Genomic DNA, 25,849 nt, shown 5'->3' on the forward strand with positions numbered 1-25,849 from the left:
TCATTAACCTTCACAGTGTTCCTCCAAGGTAGGTATTATCACCTCAAGGGAACTAGGGTTCAGAGATGATTCTTGACAAGCAAGCGTCACACACCCAACCAGTGCTAGAGCCAGGATTACTTTTTCCTAGGCCTCTCAGTGACAGAGTCCGTGCCCAGGCCATAGGACAGCACTCTCCACCTCCTGCCAGCAGCTAGCACAGGGCTGGGCACAGTGAGGTCCTTGACACACACCAACAGGACACCAGTGGACCCTGATTGATCTCTTCCACCCTGGGTGGCACCTGTTCCAACGACCTCTTTGATCAGGGCTTCTGGGACACGGGCTCCAGGAATTCTAGGGGTAGAGAAGACACATGGAAGACATTCCCCTTTCTCCCTCCCACAGCAAGGCAGGACCTCAAGTGACTTGGGAGGGTGTATGAACATCCCTCACTCTGCTGGGAAGGTGTACATGGCCCTCCCCTCTGCAGGCACTGCAGAGCCCTAGTGCCCTGCCTTCATGGGGCTCTGCCTCACCTCTGAGGTATGGGTCATGAGTGCCAGTAGGCCACAGAAGCAAGCCACAGAGCCTAGGGCAGCATTCCACCAACCCTGACCATATTTTTCCCAGACTGAACAAAAAGCCTAAGGAACGTACTGTTAAACATTCAACTCCCTAGCTACGCGCCATGAATTAAGAATAGCTGGAGCCTATGTCAATCCTTAGCCAGGCAGTGGCTCAGACCCTGCCTCCAAGGGCTGGCACCGGAGCAAAGAAGGCTGGGAGAGTGGCAAGGGGGCAGTGTCCAGGCCTCACCAAGGGGCTGAACTTGAGCCAAGCTGGGTCTGAAAGACACGTCTTAGAAATAAAGTCAATTCCCAGTGCACTGGCATTTGGATCACATAGAAATCCTAGAACGTCAGAAACAGAAGGGGCCTTCATGAGATCATTTGGTTCAACTGGCTTATTTTACTGAGGTGGGAGCCGAGGCCCAGAGAGCAGAAGGGGCCTGCCTGAGGTCTCAGGATCAGCTGGGGGCAGGACACACACTAGAACCATGTTTCTCAGTTTCCAGGCTGATACACCACGGCGCATGATGGCTCCCCTCCAGCCAGCACACCTCAGGGCTCCAATCCACCTTCCTGGGCTGGAGAATGCAGCTTGGGAAATGCAAAGGCTACCCTGGGAAAGAGAGAGTGACACAGTGACTCTGCTGCCTCCCAAATAAAGTCCCATATAATCAAGCCACACAGAAAGCATCATCTGCTCCAGGGAGGCCTCTGTAAAGTTGCTTCTCTCCAGCTTCACCTCCCTGTGAGTTAACAACAGCAGAGAGTAGGGGTCGGCAGACACTTGTTCTGATCTCTCTAGGGTATCAGGAGATGCACGGACCAACAGCCCCAGCTCAGTTCAGGGTTCAAATGCCCTTTGCCCCCAAACTCTCCTGGAAAGTCACTTGTGTGTAATACCTTAAAGTGAGGAAGTCAAGCTGGGAGGAAGAAGCACAGCCAGATACTCTCCAACCTGAAGGTGAGTCTTGGAGGGGCCAACCTAACCCCATAGGGCCTGTAAGATCAGGAGGTGGCTCCAAGTGGCAGAGCGCACAGCTGCCAGACGTGACTATCGGGAACAGCCTGGAAGCTGCTGACTCTCAGAACACAAGCTTGCCTCTTATTCACCAGCCCACAGGATCGAAGCTGCCACGCTTCCACTGCCTGCTGGCTGGCCACTGTTGTGACATACCATTGCCACTTCCTAACTGAGGAATACTGGCTTAACCAATGGCAAGACTGATAAGCACAGCACTGGTTCCAAATTAAGGAGAGCAGTGGGTGGTGTTCCAGAAATGTCTGGTTATCCCCCTCAACCATCTGCCCCCTCTTGCTTCCCTAACAGCCTGGCACATGGCGACCCCAAATAAGGGCTATATTTCCGAGCCTCCCTGGGAGCTAGGCAGGGCCATGCCATGAAAGTCAGCTGTCCTGGGCCACACAGGGTAGGGAAGCACTTAGAGCAGCACTACCCAAAGTGTGGTGCCCAGACTGGTGGCTTCAGCACTGTGTGGGCACCTGTCAGAAATGAGAATTCACAAACCTCACCACAGACCTCATACATGCTCAAGTTTGAAAACTCCAGCCCTGGAGAATGCTGGAAGCAACTCTACCCAAGGAGACTGGTGCCTAGACAACTTCACGGAACAGACACTTACTAACCCTGAACTCCAGTTTCTCAAGAGAGAGCGAGCAGCTCTTCTCCTAATTCATGACCAAATCTGAATCCTAATGCAGGTAGGGTGGGGAAGAAAGATGATGAAAAACTTAACCAAGATAGCAGAAGTCAGGAAAGAAAGAACAACCAAATATATAACAAATAATAAATAGGAAACAAGATGCAGGGCCGGCCCAGTGGCCAAGTGGTTAAGTTTGTGTGCACCACTTCAGCACAGCAGGGTTCACTGGTTCGGATCCTGGGCGCCAACCTAGCACCACTCATCTGGCCATGCTGTGGCGGCATCCCACAGAGAACTACAATGACTTACAACTAGGATATGCCACTACGTGCTGGGGCTTTGGGAAGAAAAAAAAAAGGGAAGAAGACTGGCAACAGATCTTAGCTCAGGGTCAATCTTCCTCACCAAAAAAAATAGAAAAGAAAAAAGAAAATAAGATGCAAGGAATAAAATCCACACAAGCTGGGAGGCAAACAGTCTGAATTCTCTAGCAAAGACAGAAACTACCAAATCTGTTTTGTTGTTATCATTGCGTTCTGCCATCTTCCCCCTAAACCCCAAGTCATGTGCTGATTACAAGATAGACATTTTTTTTTTTCTGAGGAAGACTGTCCCTGAGCTAACATCTGTACCAGTCTTCCTCTATATGGGATGCCACCACAGCATGGCTTGATGAGCAGTGTATAGGTCTGCCTCCAGTATCCGAACCTGTGAACCCCAGGTCACTGAAGCAGAGGATGCAAACTAAGCCACTATGCCACTGGGCTGGCCCCAATTTTTTTTTTTTTACGAGAGAAAGAAAGGTTAAAAATTAAGGGTTGGCATATAACCCAGCTATCTCACTATTGGATATTTACCCAAAGAACTGGAAATCAACAATTCAAAGAGACTTATGCACCCCTATGTTCATTGCAGCATTATCCACGATAGCCAAGACATGGAAGCAACCCGAGTGCCCATCGACAGATGACTGGATAAAGAAGATGTGGTATATACATGCAATGGAATACAACTCAGCTATGAAAAAAGACAAAATCATCCCATTCGCAACCACATGGATGAACCTTGAGGGCATCATGTAAAGTGAAATAAACCAGACAGAGAAAGACACTGTATGATTTCACTCATATGTGGAATATAAACAAACTTACGGACAAAGAGACTAGTGGTTACCAGGGGAAGGGGGTGGAGGGTAGGCACTAAGGGGTGAAGGGGCATACTTATATGGTGTATGACAAACAATAATGTACAACTGAAATCTCACTATGTTATAAGCTATTATGACCACAATAAAAAAATGAAGAAAAAAATTTATGTCAACTGGAACCCCAAAAAGATAAAAATAAAATAAAATAAGGGTTGGGTAAAGACATATTAGGTAAAGACAAAGAAAAACAAGAAGTGAAAATATTAATATTAAAAATATTTTGAAGACTTTTCAACAATCCTGCCTCAGTAGGCTGAGAGTTTTTTCCAGCCATTTGCCTTTATCTGGAAATAGGACTTAGAAAACCACTCACTAGGATTTCATGGTACAACAAGGCTTAGCCATTCCAGTCCCCTGAAATAGTTTATGCGACTTAAAATGCAAGCATAGAACAGAGCATAAGACGGGCCCAGTCTTCATACGGCCCTGAAACATTTTTGTGTACTAACTATTTTGTCATATCCCTTGGGGAACAGAGAAAGTCCTTCCTGTGGCCTCAAAAGGGGAAGGAAATGTGTAACAGCAAGTCAGAGCTGTCTATCTCGGACCTACAGGAAGGAGGCAGGAACTGCCAAGGGAGAGAAGCAGTACCCAGGCTTATCCCTGGGGTTTGCAGGCAAATCTCATTTTACCCATCCCTTCTAAAAATCTGGCTATCATGGGGACCATGGGACCACAGGCCATCCACACTGCTAACTTCTCAGGGTGCAATGGGAATAGGAGGATGACTGGTTGAGGAAACAGAAGCAAATACCCCCTCAATGTGGTCCTCCACCAGCATCACCCAATCTTTCTCCTCACCTTCAAAACCGACATTTTCAAAGCTTGTCTACACTCAGTCTCCCAAGATCCTCACCTCTTGCTACTCCTCCACCCATTCATTCCCACCTGGCTTCTGCTCCCATCATCCCACCAAAACAGCCACAACTTAAGGTGTTGAATCTCCTCCACATCACTTCCTGTGGCAGCAATGGCCTCTGCTGACCAATGCCTCCTACTGAAGCAGACTCACCCTGGCTTCTGTGATATGACACAGTCCTGGTTTTCCTTCCCCCTTCTGGCTCCTTTATAGGCTCATCTTCCTTTACTCAGCTGTTCTAGGTGAGTTCCTCAATCTCACCATGCCCTTGACATCAAACACAACCTAGACAAAAATATCTCTCTAGCCTATATCCCTCCTGAGTCCCAGACCCACCTGTCTACTTGGTATCTCAAACGCACCATGTCCAGAACAGAATTCATGATCTACCCCAGCCTGCAGACCTGGTTCTCATCCAGTGTCCGATGTCTCAGGGGAATCCAGGACAACCTAGGGAGGATGGGAGTGGCCTCTGCTTTTGTGCACACAGCACAGGGCTAGGCAAACAGTGGGTATGCTGAGTTCAACAGAAATATGCCTTGTCACCCACTTCCTAAAAAAAGCTGTGACCTTTTAGGTGGACACAACAAGCTCACATCTGCTATCATGAGTCCCCCCAGATACACACCACTTTCCCTCAAAGATGCCACTCCCCAGGCTTAATCTGCCATACTCCCTCTGCCTCCCTGTTAGCAGCCTTGGAGGTCGTCCTCTTCACCCTCCCTCAGACTGCTCTCATCTCACTGCCCTCCAAGCCAGCCTCAACCCATGCTCCAGGTGTAAGAGGCTGGCAGCACCTGACTTCCCTCTCAATTTCAAGAGTGAGTCCTCCCTTTTCCACTAAGGCAACAGGACCTTCAGGAGCACAAGCACACCACTGTGTGACATCAGACCTTTATGTCATGGAGTACAGGGTCAGGATCAGTTGGCCTAACTCGGTATGGTTTCACTGATTATTAGAAAGTTCCACTACTTTCAACAACTCCTTTTAAAAATGCAAATTCCTAACAAGGAAACTTCAGTTTCTTCATTTTCCCTAAGAGCTTTCCTATCTAGGCATCACTCAAATTTCTGGTGTTCTAGGGGCAATGGGGTCAGAAGGTGTTGTAGAGAAAAATGCAGAAAACCCTAAGCCTGTTTGCTTGTCTGTGATTGTGAAGCACACCCACACACAGACTCTCCCGACTGCCCCCATGGGACCAAGTGCCAGGAACAGGCTTTCGGGTGGGGGGGTGGCAGGAGGAGGCAGCGAAGAGAGATGACCACAGCATCTCCCACTGATCTTGGCCTTCTAGCAAAAGCAATCGAAATGGACCCTATCGATCATCCTCAACCTGGCTACATAAAGGAATCAAAAGGGACTCCAACTTGGCCTCTCGACCAGTGTCTACCCTCAGCTCTCAGTCTGGAATAGTTTCTATCTCACTCTCCTCACCGTTTTTTGTTTTGTTTTGTGTTTTTTTTTTGCCTATCTAAACCGAGCCTTCAAGGTCTAATATTTTACCAATAGAGAAATCTTACTCCCCTGGCCTGCCACTGTCACTCAACCAACATCTTCTGAGCACCTACATGAGGCAGGCACCTCGATGGCTCCCATAAGGGCTGTGATTAATAGGCAAAAATGGGGAAAGCAGGGCATTCCACCATGAGCTAAGACAGAGAGACAGGTTAGGAGAGGAGTGGCTCAACTCAGATGGATCTTCAGTTGCATGAAGGGAGTGACAGCTATTATTATTATCATTATATTACTATCACTGACACTCACAGATCATTAGTTACACACCAGGCCCAGCTGTAAGCTTTACGTCTAATCTGGGTGACATCTACCTGGAACACACAGGTATAGTGTACCAGTCACCACCTGTTCTGACTGTTCTGTAGTGCCTGAGCTGTAAAGTCCTTAAATATAGTAACTCACTGAATCCTCACAATAACCCCAGGAGGCAGGTATTATTAGTACCCGTAGTTTAAAGATGAGGAAACCAAGGCACAGATACTGGTAAGAGACGAGATTAAGGAGGGATGCAGGAGCCCAAGGTAGTGAGCACCCAATGCCAGGGCAACAAACTGCCCTAGCACCTCAGCTGGCCTCTCTTGTCGGGGAACCCCTTGTAGCACAGAGAATGCCTTGAGGGAAGAGGCCATGTTAATCCTCCCAGAATCCCCAACAATGGACTGAAGCAAGGAAGGAATGAAGATCATAATCAGGCCAGTCAGGAGTGAGCAAAGTAGCATGCCCTGCCTGTCCAGCTCCTGGACTCAGCCTGACCCTGCCCTGCAAGCTTCTGTTCCTGTTGTGTGGGCAGGGCAGGGGCTCACCCCTCACGGAGCCACTCCATGCCCAGGTCAGGGCAGCAGGGAGCAAAGGAAGGCTGCGGGGCGACAGCAGAGTGGCTGGCTACCATGGATTTCTAGGGTCTGTCCTAAAACACCCAGTCTCCATAGACAGGTCACTCATCAGAGGGGCGGGGACAGAAACGTCTAGGGCAGACTGCTGCCAGCTTAGGCTAGCACTAGCTAGCTTAACTCCTCTCCAGTCTCTAGATGACGAACTTCACAACTCTCCTTTAAGCCAATAGACGGGTTTCTACCTTTTTAAGCCCTCAGAGGGCTGGGCTGAGCCGAGGGAGAGATAAAAGTCCAAGAATCCTTCCCTGAAAATGTAGTTTAAGATTGGAGAAGAGGGAAAGGCAGAGACGGTAAACACAGGTGAACACAGCACCTGGATGGATCCCACGTTCTCTCAAATAAGGTGCCTTACAAACTCCAGCACTAGCAGCTCCCAGGAATTTGTGTCCTTCCAGTTCCGGAGGAAAGTTCCTGAAGGCAGCCTCCTCTACTCTCTCCTCAGCACAAGTCTTTCCCAGAAGGGCACACATACTCTCGAGAACTCAGCTGGGTCAGAGGGCCCTGGGCCACCGGCCATCCCCCACACCAGCCAGTCGCCTTCTGGTCGCTTGTTCACCCAGTCCCAAGCAGGCCTAGGCCGCACAGGACAATCCCATGGCCCTACACACCAGGGTCCGGCCTGTGCACCGCCCACCCCACAGGGAGGGCACCCCCCGCCGCTTGTCTAGCTGAGCAGGCAGGCCGCGGCAGCCTGTCCGGGACCAGCTCTACACCCGTCCCCGCCCCCATGCTGTGCAACCAGGAAGCCGCAGGGCCAGGCCGGGAGGGGGCGCGGGGCTGTCCGGGCCTCATCTGCGGGGGTCGCGGCACACAGCCGCCGCCCCGTCCTGTGCCCCCGGGCAGCTGGGGACCCTCACTCACCGGGCCACTGGACAACGGGGCGGGGGACGGCGTGGGACGAACGGGGATGTGGGCAGCAGCCGCTCTCTCCGCGGGCGTTCGGGGTGCGGCGCCTTGGCTCAGCCTCAAGCTCCGTCCCACTCCCGCTCTCCAGGGGCACTTGGGACACTCCGGACTCCCGGACGCCGCAGCCGTCTGGGCGGGGCTGGAGGAGAAGCCCGCTGTGGGGAAAACTGAGCGGGCGCGGCCGCTCTAAGCGCCCCGGGGCGGGGCGGGGGCGTGGTCTGGGTGCGGCCCCGCCCCCAGGTGAGAGCCCAGGCCAGTGGGTGGGGACCAGCCTCCAAGAGGCGGGGGAAGGAAGCCGTAGGCCTTCCGGCTCCCGAACTGAGGAGGGCACAGCCAGGGTTTGGAGGTCGGCGTGGAGCTTCTACTATCCTCCACCTCCCTCGACGGATCCCGCCCTACACCGCACTAGCGGGGAGGGAATTCCCCAAGCCCTTTCCATCTTCCCGATGTGCCATTGTTAGTGACTCTCTTTAAGGTAAAGAAAACTTTCTGCATTAAGAAGGTCACACACAGTATGCAAATAGGGGTGGGGGTGGGGAGAGTAGAGAAGCCTGACACACTGCCTCAGCCACGTGATCAAGGTCAACGTCAAGTGATCAACCAGCAGTGATAGTATGTACTCCGTTCTGGTCTTCCTCCCAAGAATACATAATTCTAGTCTAATCGTAATAAAAACATGAGAGAAATCCCAGTTGAGGGATATTCTACAAAATACCTGACCAGTACTCCTCAAAACTGTCACGGTCATCAAAAACAGGGAAAATTTGAGACAAGTACTGTCACAGCCAAGAGAAGCCTAAGAAGATATAAAAACTAAATGTAATGTGGTATCCTGGTAAAAATACATTAGGTAAAGACTAAGGAAATCTGAATAAAGTCTGGATATTGGCTAATAATGCATCAATATTGGCTCATTCATTGTAGCAAAACCACCATGCTAATATGTTAATAACAGAACAGAATAACACAGTGTTTGTGAGAACTCTGTATTCGCAATTTTTCTGTAAAATCTAAAACTGTTCTAAAAAAAGTTTTTTTTAAAAAAAAGGTCATGCACTTAAGATATAAATATATGGTAATTATAAAAGATTTTTTAAAAACTGAGATTGACTCTTCACTTCCCCAACCCACTTTTCGGTGTGCCCTACCGGATCTTTCTCTTTACAATACAGTCTTTGTGTGTTGTGTATAGTATATTCACGTAGATGTATTGTTTATGTTGGGGAAGTGGGAGAATTCCCCTCACTCTTTCCCTTAAGGTTCTTATGACCGGTCAAATAATTAAAAAGGCAGGTTAGCAGGAGGAAATCAAACAAAGTTTAATAACATGTATATATGGGAGAAACTCAGGAAAGAGTGAGTAACTCAGCCATCTGGCTGAGGCTACCTGTTTAAATATCCTCATCCATAGACAAGGAGGATGTTGGGAGTAGTGATTTGGGATTTCAGAGGAGAGGAAGACAATTTACATGGAGATGGAAATGGAAATGTTTGTCAGACAGCTTTTGCTGGGCCAAAAAATGGGTTTGTTGGTGTCTTTCCATCAACACCTATTTAACATTATACTATAGCTATCATATGGTATGAGCTCCTTCTTGGAACAGGGCTTCTATGTTAAATTCTTTAGGCAGTTTGGGGGAAGGTTGAATGTTCTTCCTAAGTGTTTCTGAGCCTTTATTGTCTTCAGCTCAAAATAATCCACACACATCAGAGTGGAACATCTTGAGGCAGCCTGCCCTGAACCCCATTAGTTACAAAACAGTGGTGCAATTATTTTTCTGCAATGTAATTTTTTTACTCGTATCTTGGAGAGCCTTTCCATGCAAGCACACCTGGATCAACTTGGTTCTTCCTAACGAATGCACAGTATGCACCATCCTGCGGGGCACCATTCTTTATTACCTAGTTCCTTACTGAAGAACAGTAGGTAGTTGCCTATTTGGGGCTGTTACAAATAAGGCTGCTGGTCCTATTTGCATTTTAACAGGAAATGAAGTGGGAAGGACTGGCAGCTCTAAGCTGAAAAGGAGGCTCTGGCCTCAGCTCTGCCCATGCAGGGGTGTGGGTACCTGACAGAAGCCGTGCCTGGGACAGACTGGCCACTGCCCCACTACAACGCTGGGGACCCAGTCATCTTCTGGCCTCTCCAACATACCCCCTCCCTCAAGTCCTGGCTCTTTTTCCGGCCTGGACTGCATTTTTTGGACATGAATGGATGGGCGAGGGTGAGACTCAGGCTAAAGGTTCCAGAGTGACTCCGAGGAAACGCTCACTGGAGCAGAAGAGGAGCGGAGGGTATGAGGCACCAGGAGACTCCCAGGAATCATTATTACTCTGGTGGGGGCGCCGCAGCAATGCAGTAGCAGGCGGGACTCGGGGCGTGGGCGTGAAGTCTCCAACCTAGCCGCGGCCTTCCAAGGGGAGCTTCTCTTTCCCTCGCTATCTCTGGGCAGGGGGATTCGTCCTGGAAGGTCACCTGGCGCCGACCCAGCCTCCCCTGCCTGGACACTCTGCGCCAGAGCCCCTGGCCCAGAAAAGGCGAGCTTCTTTGAATGGCTCACTTTTCTCCTAGCTGAGAAAGTGCTTCTTTAAATACCACATTAAAAAATAATAAGTCATTTAGGATGGAATTCCTTCTGTATGTAGCACACACTTTCATGCCTCAGAACTGAACTCTTCAAGTCCAGAATGGTGAATAGCTACCACTGTGCTCACCTTTTCATGATTTTCACCCATTTGTTTTCAACAAACCTGTGTTGATCCCCACCGCGGGGGAAGCACTGTGTGGGGGAAAGGACGCTAGATTTGGTGTTCAAACACCTGGGTTCTAGTTCCGATTCTGACATTTGGAAGTGATGCATTCTCCCAGACTTGGTTTTCTCGCCTATACAATATTCAAAATTATCTATAAAAATCTGTAAAATAACCCCTGCTTCATTGCTTCTCAGGACTGATAGAAACATCAAATGAAGAAAGTGCTTTATGAAAAGGTCACATTCCACGGAGCTCTGAGTAGTGTTACTGCACAGAATTGGAGTTCTCTGCGTGGTGTTGCATAAACAAGCCGATTGATTGTGGCGCCAGCCTTGGGGGAGAGTCAGCTTTGATTCTGCGAGATGGATCTGCAGGGAGACAGGGAGCGTGTGCCCTAAGAGCTGTCTCCCTGATTCAGAATTTGGGGCAAAATGTAAGGGGTTAGGGAGAATAGGCTGGCACGTGGAAGTGCTCCTGGGACAGGCTTTGATTGGTGGGCTTCAAGTATTTATGGTAAGGTTTTAAACATTTATGACAGGCCTCTAAACATTTATGACGGGGCACTAAACATTTTTGGTGAGGTGGAGGAGGATCTCAGGCCAGTCCGACTCCTCACCCTTTCCAGGTAGGATAGGTTTCCTTTTTCTCGATTTCTTGTCGGTTTCTGACTTGCTCCTCGAACTTTGGAAGGCCTGCTACATTCTCTCTAGACACTGGTTTCTGCCCTGTAAGATTATCCTGGGTTTTACCTCTTACATTTTATGTAGATGGCCAAGTGGGTGGACGTTCCCCAGAGAAAGTCCTGGACTCCCTCCCAAGTTGAAGTTGCCCGGGCAGTCCTCTGATGCGCAGTGATCGTGCCATCTCCTAGCACTCTGCTGATTCCACCTTGGCAGGTCCCATGTTTTCCTTCCTTCTTCCTCTGGGGAAGTGTACCAGATGCGTTCATGGATTGTAAAAGCCTCACGGTTCTTTTTCTGGTGCGTATTGATAAGGTGACCTCACCATTGCTACTTAGTTTATGATCCCTGTCCGCACCGTACCATGAAATCTGTATGTCCTAACACTGCCAATGTGATCTGCACCCGTGATGTGAAACAGTGAGGCCTGGGCCGGCCAAGCGGAACGTGGGCACTTACCCGCTCCGCCACAGGGCCGGCCCTGAATTGGACTTTTGGACCAACCTTTTGCCTGAGCTTGGGAACACGTGGGCCTCTTTGGATTATTCGTGAAGGAGATTAGTAGTAACGTCCTGGACGGTAACCTTTTCCGTGGGTGCATGGGTTTAGCAGGCAGCATGTTCTGTGGGTAGTACTCCTCTTCATCTATTTGGAAGGGTCTACCTTTCTGTAGCATCAGTACGCATTTTGAGGTGATTTTCCAGCCTTGGAAGTTCACCCTCTCTAATCTCTTTCAGCCCCAAAGCTTTATGCCGTCATTCTGGACCCCATTTTGGATTTTTTTTGCTTTTAGGTGAATTTATTGCCGCAACCCTGCATTAGAACATCCTATATCTTTCCGATTTGCATCCTCATCGATGTAGACTTCCGTGTAGCTTACATCATCTTCCCCTGCGTAAGCCTAATAGCAGGCCCTCACCACACACTTGTGCCTCATCATCTGTTTCACCCTCTCACACCTGCCCGCTTTGTCTCTGGGAACCCCCAATCAAATGTCCCGTGCCACCTGTTCCTGACCGCTTGTTTTTCCTTCTCCTCTTAAGTGAGGTCCTACGGTACTTGCCTTGCTCCCTGGGGCTTGTTTCACTTCCCTAAAACCCTCACAGCCATTCTGGTGGTCACAAGTGGCTGGATTGCATCCTTGGTTCCGGCTGACTGGTATGCCATTGCGTGGCTATAGCCCATCTTCCTTCTGCACTCGTCCCTTGCTGGGCTCCAGGGAGGCTTCCAAGTCTTGGGTAGTGGGAGCGACGCTGTGGTGAACTCAGCGGTGCACATGTCTTTAGGCAGGAGTGTTTCCGAGTTCTTTGGATCAACACGCCGCAGAGGAATAGCTGGATCATATGGGACATGGATTCTTAAAGTTCTGAGGCAGTTCCACACCGCTTGGCGTAGTGGCTGCACCGGTCTGCACTCCCACCAACGGTGCAGGAGGCTTCCCTTCTCTCCACCTCCTCTCTGACACTTGTGGCTTCCTGTCTGCTTCCTTATAGCCATTCTGACCACAGTGAGCTGCTGTGCCCTTGCAGTTTGCATTTGCATTGGCCTGAGACTTCATGACGGTGAACAAGTGTTCATGCACCCGTTGGCCCTCTTTCGATCTTCTTGGCAGAAATCTCTGTTTCCATCTTCTGCCCAGGTTTTCATTGGCTTGTTGTTTTTTTTTTTCTTGTGGGGACGTGCGAGTTGATTGCATCTTTGGGCTTTTCACCCCTTGTCCGATGTGTGGTTTGCAAACATCCTCCCCCAGTCGTTGTGCTATCTTTGCATTCAGTCGATGGTTTCCTTCACTGGGCAGAAGCGTCCGCATTTGACGTGGTCCCGTTGGTTTCTTGTTGACTTGGTTGCCCTGGCCCAGCCGGACTTGCTTCTTCCAAACAGGCGGCTCAGACCGATGGCAAAGAGCACTCTGCCTAGGTCTTCTGCTACAAGGTTCACGGTTTCAAGTCTGCCATTCAAGGCTTTGATCCATTTCAGGTGGTGTGTGTGCCAGGTGTAACATCATGGTGTACTGTCGTTGTGTTCCAGGTGGCTGTGCAGGCTTCCCAGCACCGTTTATGGTAGAGACTCTCCTTTCTCCGCTGTCTCCTCTTGGCTCCCTGGTCGAAAATGGGCTGTCCATGTACGTTTGAGTTGGGCTCTGGGTTCTCGATTCTGTTGCATGGGTCTGTGTGCCTGTTTTGGGGCCCAGACTGTGCCGTCTCGGTACCTAGTGCTTCGTCCCATAGGTTGAAATCGGAAAGTGTGCCACGTCCTGCTTTTTTCGTTTTCCTGAGGATTCCTTTGCCTAGTCAGGGTCTCTTGTTGCTGGCTAGAAGCTTTAGGATGCCCTCTTCTGTCTCTGTGGGAAACATTGCTGCAACTTTGACTGGGATTGCATGGAATCCAGAGATTCCTTGCTCCGGTAGGGACGTTTCCAGTGTGTTGCTGCTTCCACTCCTAGATCCTGGAATCTCCTTCTTTCTCCTTGTGTCTTCTTGAATTTCTTTCCCCCAACGTTTGTTAGTTTTCCATTGCCATGGCTTTCACCTGTTTTGCTAAGTTTCTTCATAGAGATCTCATCCTTCTCACTGGCATGCAGTTGTTCACTTTTTCTTTTCAGCTTCAGTTTCTCTATGCTTTGCAACTTTGAATCGGTTTTGCTCTGGCAGAAGTGCATCGCTGAGCTCACATCTGCTGGCAATGCTCCTGTATTTGCTGTGGAAGTCTGGCCCTGGCTAACGTCCCTTCCCATCTGCCTCTACACTACCTCGGACGCCTGCCCCAGAATGCCTGAAGCAGTGGTGAGCAGGCCCACCCGAGGGTCCACCCGGCCCACCCCGGGCCACCGACCCAGAAGGTGCGGACCTCACCGCTGCACCACCGGCCGGCCCCTTTCATGTTCCGTTGGCAACCTGCAGTTGAGGGCAATGGGACTTGAATATGCTACTTGAGCCCAACTCTGGCACTGTGTAGATGAGGCCAGGTTGTTTTTCGGGTCCACTGCGATGTCAGAGGATTGGTCATAATCGTGTCTCTGCTGTCCCGGCAAGCTTCACGGACACACGGTTTCCTGGCCCGCTTGGAGCAGTCTCATAGCTCACCCTTCCCACTTAGCCCAGCCTTGACCTTCGCTGCCGTCTTTTGGCTTGTGAATTTCTCTGCCTTTCAAACGTTCCAGCAGAGTCTGTCTAAAGACGGACATCATCTTTCATTGTGGATTATCCAGGGGTGATTTCTGTTCGCCTTCCATTTTCTGGGACCTTTGTCTCTTTTCCATAGGAGAATCGTCATGGTATTTCTCAGCTATCCCCCTTAGACATGCTTATCAGTCCGTTCCCCTTCATTCCAAGTGATTCATTTTGCATTTCTGGAATCACCGTATGTTCTCTAGGCCGAGGTGTGAGTGCTTTCGTGACTCTTGGTTGTTGTCTTTGAATTTGCACCGGTCACTTGAAGGAGTCTTTGCTGTCCTAGCCTGGGTCAAACTAAGCACTGGGAACACGTCGTCATCTGGGTTGGTTTGACATCCTGAGGTCAGAAACTCCAAACTCGAGGTGGTCCTGGCATCCCCCTTCACGGACACAATGTTTCCAAGACAAATTAGACGAATCTGATGAATCCCTCTCTCCAGGAAAGATATTTTTCTGTCTCCTTTCCGGATTTGGGAAGTTTCGAACTTCACCCCTGATCCTGGGACGTTCCCCCAGGTGCCGTCTAGATACGGGCTTACTTTATTTCTATAGGCTGTGCCATTTGTTTGCCTTACATCCTCAGCCCTGGCCTGTTTATTTTTCTTGAAACAGAATTGTAATGTTCTCATTTTCAGCCCACTTCCTTACATGTGGTGTCAAAACACATAATCAATAATCCTTCTACGGCAAGAGGTAGGGGGAGAGAATTTCGATGGAGGCAAACTGAGCACACTAGCCTGGGCGGGCAGCCTTCACGAAGGAACGAAGCCCTGTGGAAAAGGGTGCTTTTCAGCACCCTTGTAGAGCACTTCCAAACAAAGAGACGTAGCCCAAGCGTGACGGGGCTCCATTCCTTCAAGGCTTCCAAGACATCTCTTGGGACACATTAGCATGTACCCGGTGGGCCCCCGTGACGCCAGAGCTATGGAAAGTGAGACTGATCTGCAAAGAATGCCAGGGGCCTAGGAAAGGAGGCATCGAGTCTTCTCTTCAACGTCCTCAAGCCCTCATTCTTGACTTTGGCTTATGCTTAAGGCAGAAGGACCACGTAGGTCTGATAAGGCCCAAGTCCGGCCTCTTGCTTCCAATCAAGTTGCAAGCTTGAATCAGCATGGCCTCCCCATAGACTTGAATAGATGACAACGTTCTCCTCTCGGGGCTTGTCCCTCTATTCTCGCTTCTTGCCAAGGATCCCTTTCTTACCCCTCGAATCAGCGTCTGTTTTATGTCTTCCAGTTTCTGTGTCCGCTTTCTGTTTCTCAAAGCTGTTTCTGGGTATCCCTCCCTGTAATAGCCTAGCCTAGGCCAATCCTCGGTCTGTAACCGTGCGGCCATCTTGGCGGACATGATCCTCGTGATGTCATAAACAACCTCAAAATTCGAAGTTGTCCTGACAACCTGCGTGCACACAGAGTTTCAGAGCCATCTCAGGCCAGTCCGACTCCTCACCCTTTCCTGGTAGGATAGTTTTCCTTTTTCTCGATTTCTTGTCGGTTTCTGTCTTGCTCCTCGAACTTTGGAAGGCCTGCTACATTCTCTCTAGACACTGGTTTCTGTCCTGTAAGATTATCCTGGGTTTTACCTCTTACATTTTATGTAGATGGCCAAGTGGGTGGACGTTCCCCAGAGAAAGTCCTGGACTCCCTCCCAAGTTGAAGTTGCCCGGGCAGTCCTCTGATGCGCAGTGATCGTGCCATCTCCTAGCACTCTGCCGATTCCACCTTGGCAGGTCCCATGTTTTCCTTCCTTCTTCCTCTGGGGAAGTGTACCAGATGCGTTCATGGATTGTAAAAGCCTCACGGTTCTTTTTCTGGTGCGTATTGATAAGGTGACCTCACCATTGCTACTTAGTTTATGATCCCTGTCCGCACCGTACCATGAAATCTGTATGTCCTAACACTGCCAATGTGATCTGCACCCGTGATGTGAAACAGTGAGGCCTGGGCCGGCCAAGCGGAACGTGGGCACTTACCCGCTCCGCCACAGGGCCGGCCCTGAATTGGACTTTTGGACCAACCTTTTGCCTGAGCTTGGGAACACGTGGGCCTCTTTGGATTATTCGTGAAGGAGATTAGTAGTAACGTCCTGGACGGTAACCTTTTCCGTGGGTGCATGGGTTTAGCAGGCAGCATGTTCTGTGGGTAGTACTCCTCTTCATCTATTTGGAAGGGTCTACCTTTCTGTAGCATCAGTACGCATTTTGAGGTGATTTTCCAGCCTTGGAAGTTCACCCTCTCTAATCTCTTTCAGCCCCAAAGCTTTATGCCGTCATTCTGGACCCCATTTTGGATTTTTTTTGCTTTTAGGTGAATTTATTGCCGCAACCCTGCATTAGAACATCCTATATCTTTCCGATTTGCATCCTCATCGATGTAGACTTCCGTGTAGCTTACATCATCTTCCCCTGCGTAAGCCTAATAGCAGGCCCTCACCACACACTTGTGCCTCATCATCTGTTTCACCCTCTCACACCTGCCCGCTTTGTCTCTGGGAACCCCCAATCAAATGTCCCGTGCCACCTGTTCCTGACCGCTTGTTTTTCCTTCTCCTCTTAAGTGAGGTCCTACGGTACTTGCCTTGCTCCCTGGGGCTTGTTTCACTTCCCTAAAACCCTCACAGCCATTCTGGTGGTCACAAGTGGCTGGATTGCATCCTTGGTTCCGGCTGACTGGTATGCCATTGCGTGGCTATAGCCCATCTTCCTTCTGCACTCGTCCCTTGCTGGGCTCCAGGGAGGCTTCCAAGTCTTGGGTAGTGGGAGCGACGCTGTGGTGAACTCAGCGGTGCACATGTCTTTAGGCAGGAGTGTTTCCGAGTTCTTTGGATCAACACGCCGCAGAGGAATAGCTGGATCATATGGGACATGGATTCTTCAAGTTCTGAGGCAGTTCCACACCGCTTGGCGTAGTGGCTGCACCGGTCTGCACTCCCACCAACGGTGCAGGAGGCTTCCCTTCTCTCCACCTCCTCTCTGACACTTGTGGCTTCCTGTCTGCTTCCTTATAGCCATTCTGACCACAGTGAGCTGCTGTGCCCTTGCAGTTTGCATTTGCATTGGCCTGAGACTTCATGACGGTGAACAAGTGTTCATGCACCCGTTGGCCCTCTTTCGATCTTCTTGGCAGAAATCTCTGTTTCCATCTTCTGCCCAGGTTTTCATTGGCTTGTTGTTTTTTTTTTTCTTGTGGGGACGTGCGAGTTGATTGCATCTTTGGGCTTTTCACCCCTTGTCCGATGTGTGGTTTGCAAACATCCTCCCCCAGTCGTTGTGCTATCTTTGCATTCAGTCGATGGTTTCCTTCACTGGGCAGAAGCGTCCGCATTTGACGTGGTCCCGTTGGTTTCTTGTTGACTTGGTTGCCCTGGCCCAGCCGGACTTGCTTCTTCCAAACAGGCGGCTCAGACCGATGGCAAAGAGCACTCTGCCTAGGTCTTCTGCTACAAGGTTCACGGTTTCAAGTCTGCCATTCAAGGCTTTGATCCATTTCAGGTGGTGTGTGTGCCAGGTGTAACATCATGGTGTACTGTCGTTGTGTTCCAGGTGGCTGTGCAGGCTTCCCAGCACCGTTTATGGTAGAGACTCTCCTTTCTCCGCTGTCTCCTCTTGGCTCCCTGGTCGAAAATGGGCTGTCCATGTACGTTTGAGTTGGGCTCTGGGTTCTCGATTCTGTTGCATGGGTCTGTGTGCCTGTTTTGGGGCCCAGACTGTGCCGTCTCGGTACCTAGTGCTTCGTCCCATAGGTTGAAATCGGAAAGTGTGCCACGTCCTGCTTTTTTCGTTTTCCTGAGGATTCCTTTGCCTAGTCAGGGTCTCTTGTTGCTGGCTAGAAGCTTTAGGATGCCCTCTTCTGTCTCTGTGGGAAACATTGCTGCAACTTTGACTGGGATTGCATGGAATCCAGAGATTCCTTGCTCCGGTAGGGACGTTTCCAGTGTGTTGCTGCTTCCACTCCTAGATCCTGGAATCTCCTTCTTTCTCCTTGTGTCTTCTTGAATTTCTTTCCCCCAACGTTTGTTAGTTTTCCATTGCCATGGCTTTCACCTGTTTTGCTAAGTTTCTTCATAGAGATCTCATCCTTCTCACTGGCATGCAGTTGTTCACTTTTTCTTTTCAGCTTCAGTTTCTCTATGCTTTGCAACTTTGAATCGGTTTTGCTCTGGCAGAAGTGCATCGCTGAGCTCACATCTGCTGGCAATGCTCCTGTATTTGCTGTGGAAGTCTGGCCCTGTCTAACGTCCCTTCCCATCTGCCTCTACACTACCTCGGACGCCTGCCCCAGAATGCCTGAAGCAGTGGTGAGCAGGCCCACCCGAGGGTCCACCCGGCCCACCCCGGGCCACCGACCCAGAAGGTGCGGACCTCACCGCTGCACCACCGGCCGGCCCCTTTCATGTTCCGTTGGCAACCTGCAGTTGAGGGCAATGGGACTTGAATATGCTACTTGAGCCCAACTCTGGCACTGTGTAGATGAGGCCAGGTTGTTTTTCGGGTCCACTGCGATGTCAGAGGATTGGTCATAATCGTGTCTCTGCTGTCCCGGCAAGCTTCACGGACACACGGTTTCCTGGCCCGCTTGGAGCAGTCTCATAGCTCACCCTTCCCACTTAGCCCAGCCTTGACCTTCGCTGCCGTCTTTTGGCTTGTGAATTTCTCTGCCTTTCAAACGTTCCAGCAGAGTCTGTCTAAAGACGGACATCATCTTTCATTGTGGATTATCCAGGGGTGATTTCTGTTCGCCTTCCATTTTCTGGGACCTTTGTCTCTTTTCCATAGGAGAATCGTCATGGTATTTCTCAGCTATCCCCCTTAGACATGCTTATCAGTCCGTTCCCCTTCATTCCAAGTGATTCATTTTGCATTTCTGGAATCACCGTATGTTCTCTAGGCCGAGGTGTGAGTGCTTTCGTGACTCTTGGTTGTTGTCTTTGAATTTGCACCGGTCACTTGAAGGAGTCTTTGCTGTCCTAGCCTGGGTCAAACTAAGCACTGGGAACACGTCGTCATCTGGGTTGGTTTGCCATCCTGAGGTCACAAACTCCAAACTCGAGGTGGTCCTGGCATCCCCCTTCACGGACACAATATTTCCAAGACAAATTAGACGAATCTGATGAATCCCTCTCTCCAGGAAAGATATTTTTCTGTCTCCTTTCCGGATTTGGGAAGTTTCGAACTTCACCCCTGATCCTGGAACGTTCCCCCAGGTGCCGTCTAGATACGGGCGTACTTTATTTCTATCGGCTGTGCCATTTGTTTGCCTTACATCCTCAGCCCTGGCCTGTTTAATTTTCTTGAAACAGAATTGTAATGTTCTCATTTTCAGCCCACTTCCTTACATGTGGTGTCAAAACACATAATCAATAATCCTTCTACGGCAAGAGGTAGGGGGAGAGAATTTCGATGGAGGCAAACTGAGCTCACTAGCCTGGGAGGGCAGCCTTCACGAAGGAACGAAGCCCTGTGGAAAAGGGTGCTTTTCAGCACCCTTGTAGAGCACTTCCAAACAAAGAGACGTAGCCCAAGCGTGACGGGGCTCCATTCCTTCAAGGCTTCCAAGACATCTCTTGGGACACATTAGCATGTACCCGGTGGGCCCCCGTGACGCCAGAGCTATGGAAAGTGAGACTGATCTGCAAAGAATGCCAGGGGCCTAGGAAAGGAGGCATCGAGTCTTCTCTTCAACGTCCTCAAGCCCTCATTCTTGACTTTGGCTTATGCTTAAGGCAGAAGGACCACGTAGGTCTGATAAGGCCCAAGTCCGGCCTCTTGCTTCCAATCAAGTTGCAAGCTTGAATCAGCATGGCCTCCCCATAGACTTGAATAGATGACAACGTTCTCCTCTCGGGGCTTGTCCCTCTATTCTCGCTTCTTGCCAAGGATCCCTTTCTTACCCCTCGAATCAGCGTCTGTTTTATGTCTTCCAGTTTCTGTGTCCGCTTTCTGTTTCTCAAAGCTGTTTCTGGGTATCCCTCCCTGTAATAGCCTAGCCTAGGTCAATCCTCGGTCTGTAACCGTGCGGCCATCTTGGCGGACATGATCCTCGTGATGTCATAAACAACCTCAAAATTCGAAGTTGTCCTGACAACCTGCGTGCACACAGAGTTTCAGAGCCATCTCAGGCCAGTCCGACTCCTCACCCTTTCCTGGTAGGATAGCTTTCCTTTTTCTCGATTTCTTGTCGGTTTCTGTCTTGCTCCTCGAACTTTGGAAGGCCTGCTACATTCTCTCTAGACACTGGTTTCTGTCCTGTAAGATTATCCTGGGTTTTACCTCTTACATTTTATGTAGATGGCCAAGTGGGTGGACGTTCCCCAGAGAAAGTCCTGGACTCCCTCCCAAGTTGAAGTTGCCCGGGCAGTCCTCTGATGCGCAGTGATCGTGCCATCTCCTAGCACTCTGCCGATTCCACCTTGGCAGGTCCCATGTTTTCCTTCCTTCTTCCTCTGGGGAAGTGTACCAGATGCGTTCATGGATTGTAAAAGCCTCACGGTTCTTTTTCTGGTGCGTATTGATAAGGTTGACCTCACCATTGCTACTTAGTTTATGATCCCTGTCCGCACCGTACCATGAAATCTGTATGTCCTAACACTGCCAATGTGATCTGCACCGTGATGTGAAACAGTGAGGCCTGGGCCGGCCAAGCGGAACGTGGGCACTTACCCGCTCCGCCACAGGGCCGGCCCTGAATTGGACTTTTGGACCAACCTTTTGCCTGAGCTTGGGAACACGTGGGCCTGTTTGCATTATTCGTGAAGGTGATTAGTAGTAACGTCCTGGACGGTAACCTTTTCCGTTGGTGCATGGGTTTAGCAGGCAGCATGTTCTGTGGGTAGTATTCCTCTTCATCTATTTGGAAGGGTCTACCTTTCTGTAGCATCAGTACGCATTTTGAGGTGATTTTCCAGCCTTGGAAGTTCACCCTCTCTAATCTCTTTCAGCCCCAAAGCTTTATGCCGTCATTCTGGACCCCATTTTGGATTTTTTTTGCTTTTAGGTGAATTTATTGCCGCAACCCTGCATTAGAACATCCTATATCTTTCCGATTTGCATCCTCATCGATGTAGACTTCCGTGTAGCTTACATCATCTTCCCCTGCGTAAGCCTAATAGCAGGCCCTCACCACACACTTGTGCCTCATCATCTGTTTCACCCTCTCACACCTGCCCGCTTTGTCTCTGGGAACCCCCAATCAAATGTCCCGTGCCACCTGTTCCTGACCGCTTGTTTTTCCTTCTCCTCTTAAGTGAGGTCCTACGGTACTTGCCTTGCTCCCTGGGGCTTGTTTCACTTCCCTAAAACCCTCACAGCCATTCTGGTGGTCACAAGTGGCTGGATTGCATCCTTGGTTCCGGCTGACTGGTATGCCATTGCGTGGCTATAGCCCATCTTCCTTCTGCACTCGTCCCTTGCTGGGCTCCAGGGAGGCTTCCAAGTCTTGGGTAGTGGGAGCGACGCTGTGGTGAACTCAGCGGTGCACATGTCTTTAGGCAGGAGTGTTTCCGAGTTCTTTGGATCAACACGCCGCAGAGGAATAGCTGGATCATATGGGACATGGATTCTTCAAGTTCTGAGGCAGTTCCACACCGCTTGGCGTAGTGGCTGCACCGGTCTGCACTCCCACCAACGGTGCAGGAGGCTTCCCTTCTCTCCACCTCCTCTCTGACACTTGTGGCTTCCTGTCTGCTTCCTTATAGCCATTCTGACCACAGTGAGCTGCTGTGCCCTTGCAGTTTGCATTTGCATTGGCCTGAGACTTCATGACGGTGAACAAGTGTTCATGCACCCGTTGGCCCTCTTTCGATCTTCTTGGCAGAAATCTCTGTTTCCATCTTCTGCCCAGGTTTTCATTGGCTTGTTGTTTTTTTTTTTCTTGTGGGGACGTGCGAGTTGATTGCATCTTTGGGCTTTTCACCCCTTGTCCGATGTGTGGTTTGCAAACATCCTCCCCCAGTCGTTGTGCTATCTTTGCATTCAGTCGATGGTTTCCTTCACTGGGCAGAAGCGTCCGCATTTGACGTGGTCCCGTTGGTTTCTTGTTGACTTGGTTGCCCTGGCCCAGCCGGACTTGCTTCTTCCAAACAGGCGGCTCAGACCGATGGCAAAGAGCACTCTGCCTAGGTCTTCTGCTACAAGGTTCACGGTTTCAAGTCTGCCATTCAAGGCTTTGATCCATTTCAGGTGGTGTGTGTGCCAGGTGTAACATCATGGTGTACTGTCGTTGTGTTCCAGGTGGCTGTGCAGGCTTCCCAGCACCGTTTATGGTAGAGACTCTCCTTTCTCCGCTGTCTCCTCTTGGCTCCCTGGTCGAAAATGGGCTGTCCATGTACGTTTGAGTTGGGCTCTGGGTTCTCGATTCTGTTGCATGGGTCTGTGTGCCTGTTTTGGGGCCCAGACTGTGCCGTCTCGGTACCTAGTGCTTCGTCCTATAGGTTGAAATCGGAAAGTGTGCCACGTCCTGCTTTTTTCGTTTTCCTGAGGATTCCTTTGCCTAGTCAGGGTCTCTTGTTGCTGGCTAGAAGCTTTAGGATGCCCTCTTCTGTCTCTGTGGGAAACATTGCTGCAACTTTGACTGGGATTGCATGGAATCCAGAGATTCCTTGCTCCGGTAGGGACGTTTCCAGTGTGTTGCTGCTTCCACTCCTAGATCCTGGAATCTCCTTCTTTCTCCTTGTGTCTTCTTGAATTTCTTTCCCCCAACGTTTGTTAGTTTTCCATTGCCATGGCTTTCACCTGTTTTGCTAAGTTTCTTCATAGAGATCTCATCCTTCTCACTGGCATGCAGTTGTTCACTTTTTCTTTTCAGCTTCAGTTTCTCTATGCTTTGCAACTTTGAATCGGTTTTGCTCTGGCAGAAGTGCATCGCTGAGCTCACATCTGCTGGCAATGCTCCTGTATTTGCTGTGGAAGTCTGGCCCTGGCTAACGTCCCTTCCCATCTGCCTCTACACTACCTCGGACGCCTGCCCCAGAATGCCTGAAGCAGTGGTGAGCAGGCTCACCCGAGGGTCCACCCGGCCCACGCCGGGCCACCGACCCAGAAGGTGCGGACCTCACCGCTGCACCACCGGCCGGCCCCTTTCATGTTCCGTTGGCAACCTGCAGTTGAGGGCAATGGGACTTGAATATGCTACTTGAGCCCAACTCTGGCACTGTGTAGATGAGGCCAGGTTGTTTTTCGGGTCCACTGCGATGTCAGAGGATTGGTCATAATCGTGTCTCTGCTGTCCCGGCAAGCTTCACGGACACACGGTTTCCTGGCCCGCTTGGAGCAGTCTCATAGCTCACCCTTCCCACTTAGCCCAGCCTTGACCTTCGCTGCCGTCTTTTGGCTTGTGAATTTCTCTGCCTTTCAAACGTTCCAGCAGAGTCTGTCTAAAGACGGACATCATCTTTCATTGTGGATTATCCAGGGGTGATTTCTGTTCGCCTTCCATTTTCTGGGACCTTTGTCTCTTTTCCATAGGAGAATCGTCATGGTATTTCTCAGCTATCCCCCTTAGACATGCTTATCAGTCCGTTCCCCTTCATTCCAAGTGATTCATTTTGCATTTCTGGAATCACTGTATGTTCTCTAGGCCGAGGTGTGAGTGCTTTCGTGACTCTTGGTTGTTGTCTTTGAATTTGCACCGGTCACTTGAAGGAGTCTTTGCTGTCCTAGCCTGGGTCAAACTAAGCACTGGGAACACGTCTTCATCTGGGTTGGTTTGCCATCCTGAGGTCACAAACTCCAAACTCGAGGTGGTCCTGGCATCCCCCTTCACGGACACAATGTTTCCAAGACAAATTAGACGAATCTGATGAATCCCTCTCTCCAGGAAAGATATTTTTCTGTCTCCTTTCCGGATTTGGGAAGTTTCGAACTTCACCCCTGATCCTGGGACGTTCCCCCAGGTGCCGTCTAGATACGGGCTTACTTTATTTCTATAGGCTGTGCCATTTGTTTGCCTTACATCCTCAGCCCTGGCCTGTTTATTTTTCTTGAAACAGAATTGTAATGTTCTCATTTTCAGCCCACTTCCTTACATGTGGTGTCAAAACACATAATCAATAATCCTTCTACGGCAAGAGGTAGGGGGAGAGAATTTCGATGGAGGCAAACTGAGCACACTAGCCTGGGCGGGCAGCCTTCACGAAGGAACGAAGCCCTGTGGAAAAGGGTGCTTTTCAGCACCCTTGTAGAGCACTTCCAAACAAAGAGACGTAGCCCAAGCGTGACGGGGCTCCATTCCTTCAAGGCTTCCAAGACATCTCTTGGGACACATTAGCATGTACCCGGTGGGCCCCCGTGACGCCAGAGCTATGGAAAGTGAGACTGATCTGCAAAGAATGCCAGGGGCCTAGGAAAGGAGGCATCGAGTCTTCTCTTCAACGTCCTCAAGCCCTCATTCTTGACTTTGGCTTATGCTTAAGGCAGAAGGACCACGTAGGTCTGATAAGGCCCAAGTCCGGCCTCTTGCTTCCAATCAAGTTGCAAGCTTGAATCAGCATGGCCTCCCCATAGACTTGAATAGATGACAACGTTCTCCTCTCGGGGCTTGTCCCTCTATTCTCGCTTCTTGCCAAGGATCCCTTTCTTACCCCTCGAATCAGCGTCTGTTTTATGTCTTCCAGTTTCTGTGTCCGCTTTCTGTTTCTCAAAGCTGTTTCTGGGTATCCCTCCCTGTAATAGCCTAGCCTAGGCCAATCCTCGGTCTGTAACCGTGCGGCCATCTTGGCGGACATGATCCTCGTGATGTCATAAACAACCTCAAAATTCGAAGTTGTCCTGACAACCTGCGTGCACACAGAGTTTCAGAGCCATCTCAGGCCAGTCCGACTCCTCACCCTTTCCTGGTAGGATAGTTTTCCTTTTTCTCGATTTCTTGTCGGTTTCTGTCTTGCTCCTCGAACTTTGGAAGGCCTGCTACATTCTCTCTAGACACTGGTTTCTGTCCTGTAAGATTATCCTGGGTTTTACCTCTTACATTTTATGTAGATGGCCAAGTGGGTGGACGTTCCCCAGAGAAAGTCCTGGACTCCCTCCCAAGTTGAAGTTGCCCGGGCAGTCCTCTGATGCGCAGTGATCGTGCCATCTCCTAGCACTCTGCCGATTCCACCTTGGCAGGTCCCATGTTTTCCTTCCTTCTTCCTCTGGGGAAGTGTACCAGATGCGTTCATGGATTGTAAAAGCCTCACGGTTCTTTTTCTGGTGCGTATTGATAAGGTGACCTCACCATTGCTACTTAGTTTATGATCCCTGTCCGCACCGTACCATGAAATCTGTATGTCCTAACACTGCCAATGTGATCTGCACCCGTGATGTGAAACAGTGAGGCCTGGGCCGGCCAAGCGGAACGTGGGCACTTACCCGCTCCGCCACAGGGCCGGCCCTGAATTGGACTTTTGGACCAACCTTTTGCCTGAGCTTGGGAACACGTGGGCCTGTTTGCATTATTCGTGAAGGTGATTAGTAGTAACGTCCTGGACGGTAACCTTTTCCGTTGGTGCATGGGTTTAGCAGGCAGCATGTTCTGTGGGTAGTATTCCTCTTCATCTATTTGGAAGGGTCTACCTTTCTGTAGCATCAGTACGCATTTTGAGGTGATTTTCCAGCCTTGGAAGTTCACCCTCTCTAATCTCTTTCAGCCCCAAAGCTTTATGCCGTCATTCTGG

At 50.1% G+C, this 25,849-nt stretch overlaps 1 protein-coding gene across 2 annotated transcripts in view; it reads right to left on the reverse strand.

Annotated features, from left to right (window-relative positions):
* LOC139041609 (annexin A11-like) overlaps positions 1 to 7,795 on the reverse strand; it is a 41,537-nt gene extending 33,742 nt beyond the window's left edge. For both annotated transcript variants that reach the window (XR_011497073.1, XM_070494823.1), the window contains exon 1: positions 7,549 to 7,795. The gene's annotated coding sequence lies outside the window, so the exon portion shown is untranslated. The remainder of the gene's footprint in view (positions 1 to 7,548) is intronic.
* Positions 7,796 to 25,849: the final 18,054 nt, after the last annotated feature.

This window comes from Equus asinus, chromosome 22 (genome assembly GCF_041296235.1).
Source record: "Equus asinus isolate D_3611 breed Donkey chromosome 22, EquAss-T2T_v2, whole genome shotgun sequence".
NCBI lineage: Eukaryota > Metazoa > Chordata > Mammalia > Perissodactyla > Equidae > Equus > Equus asinus.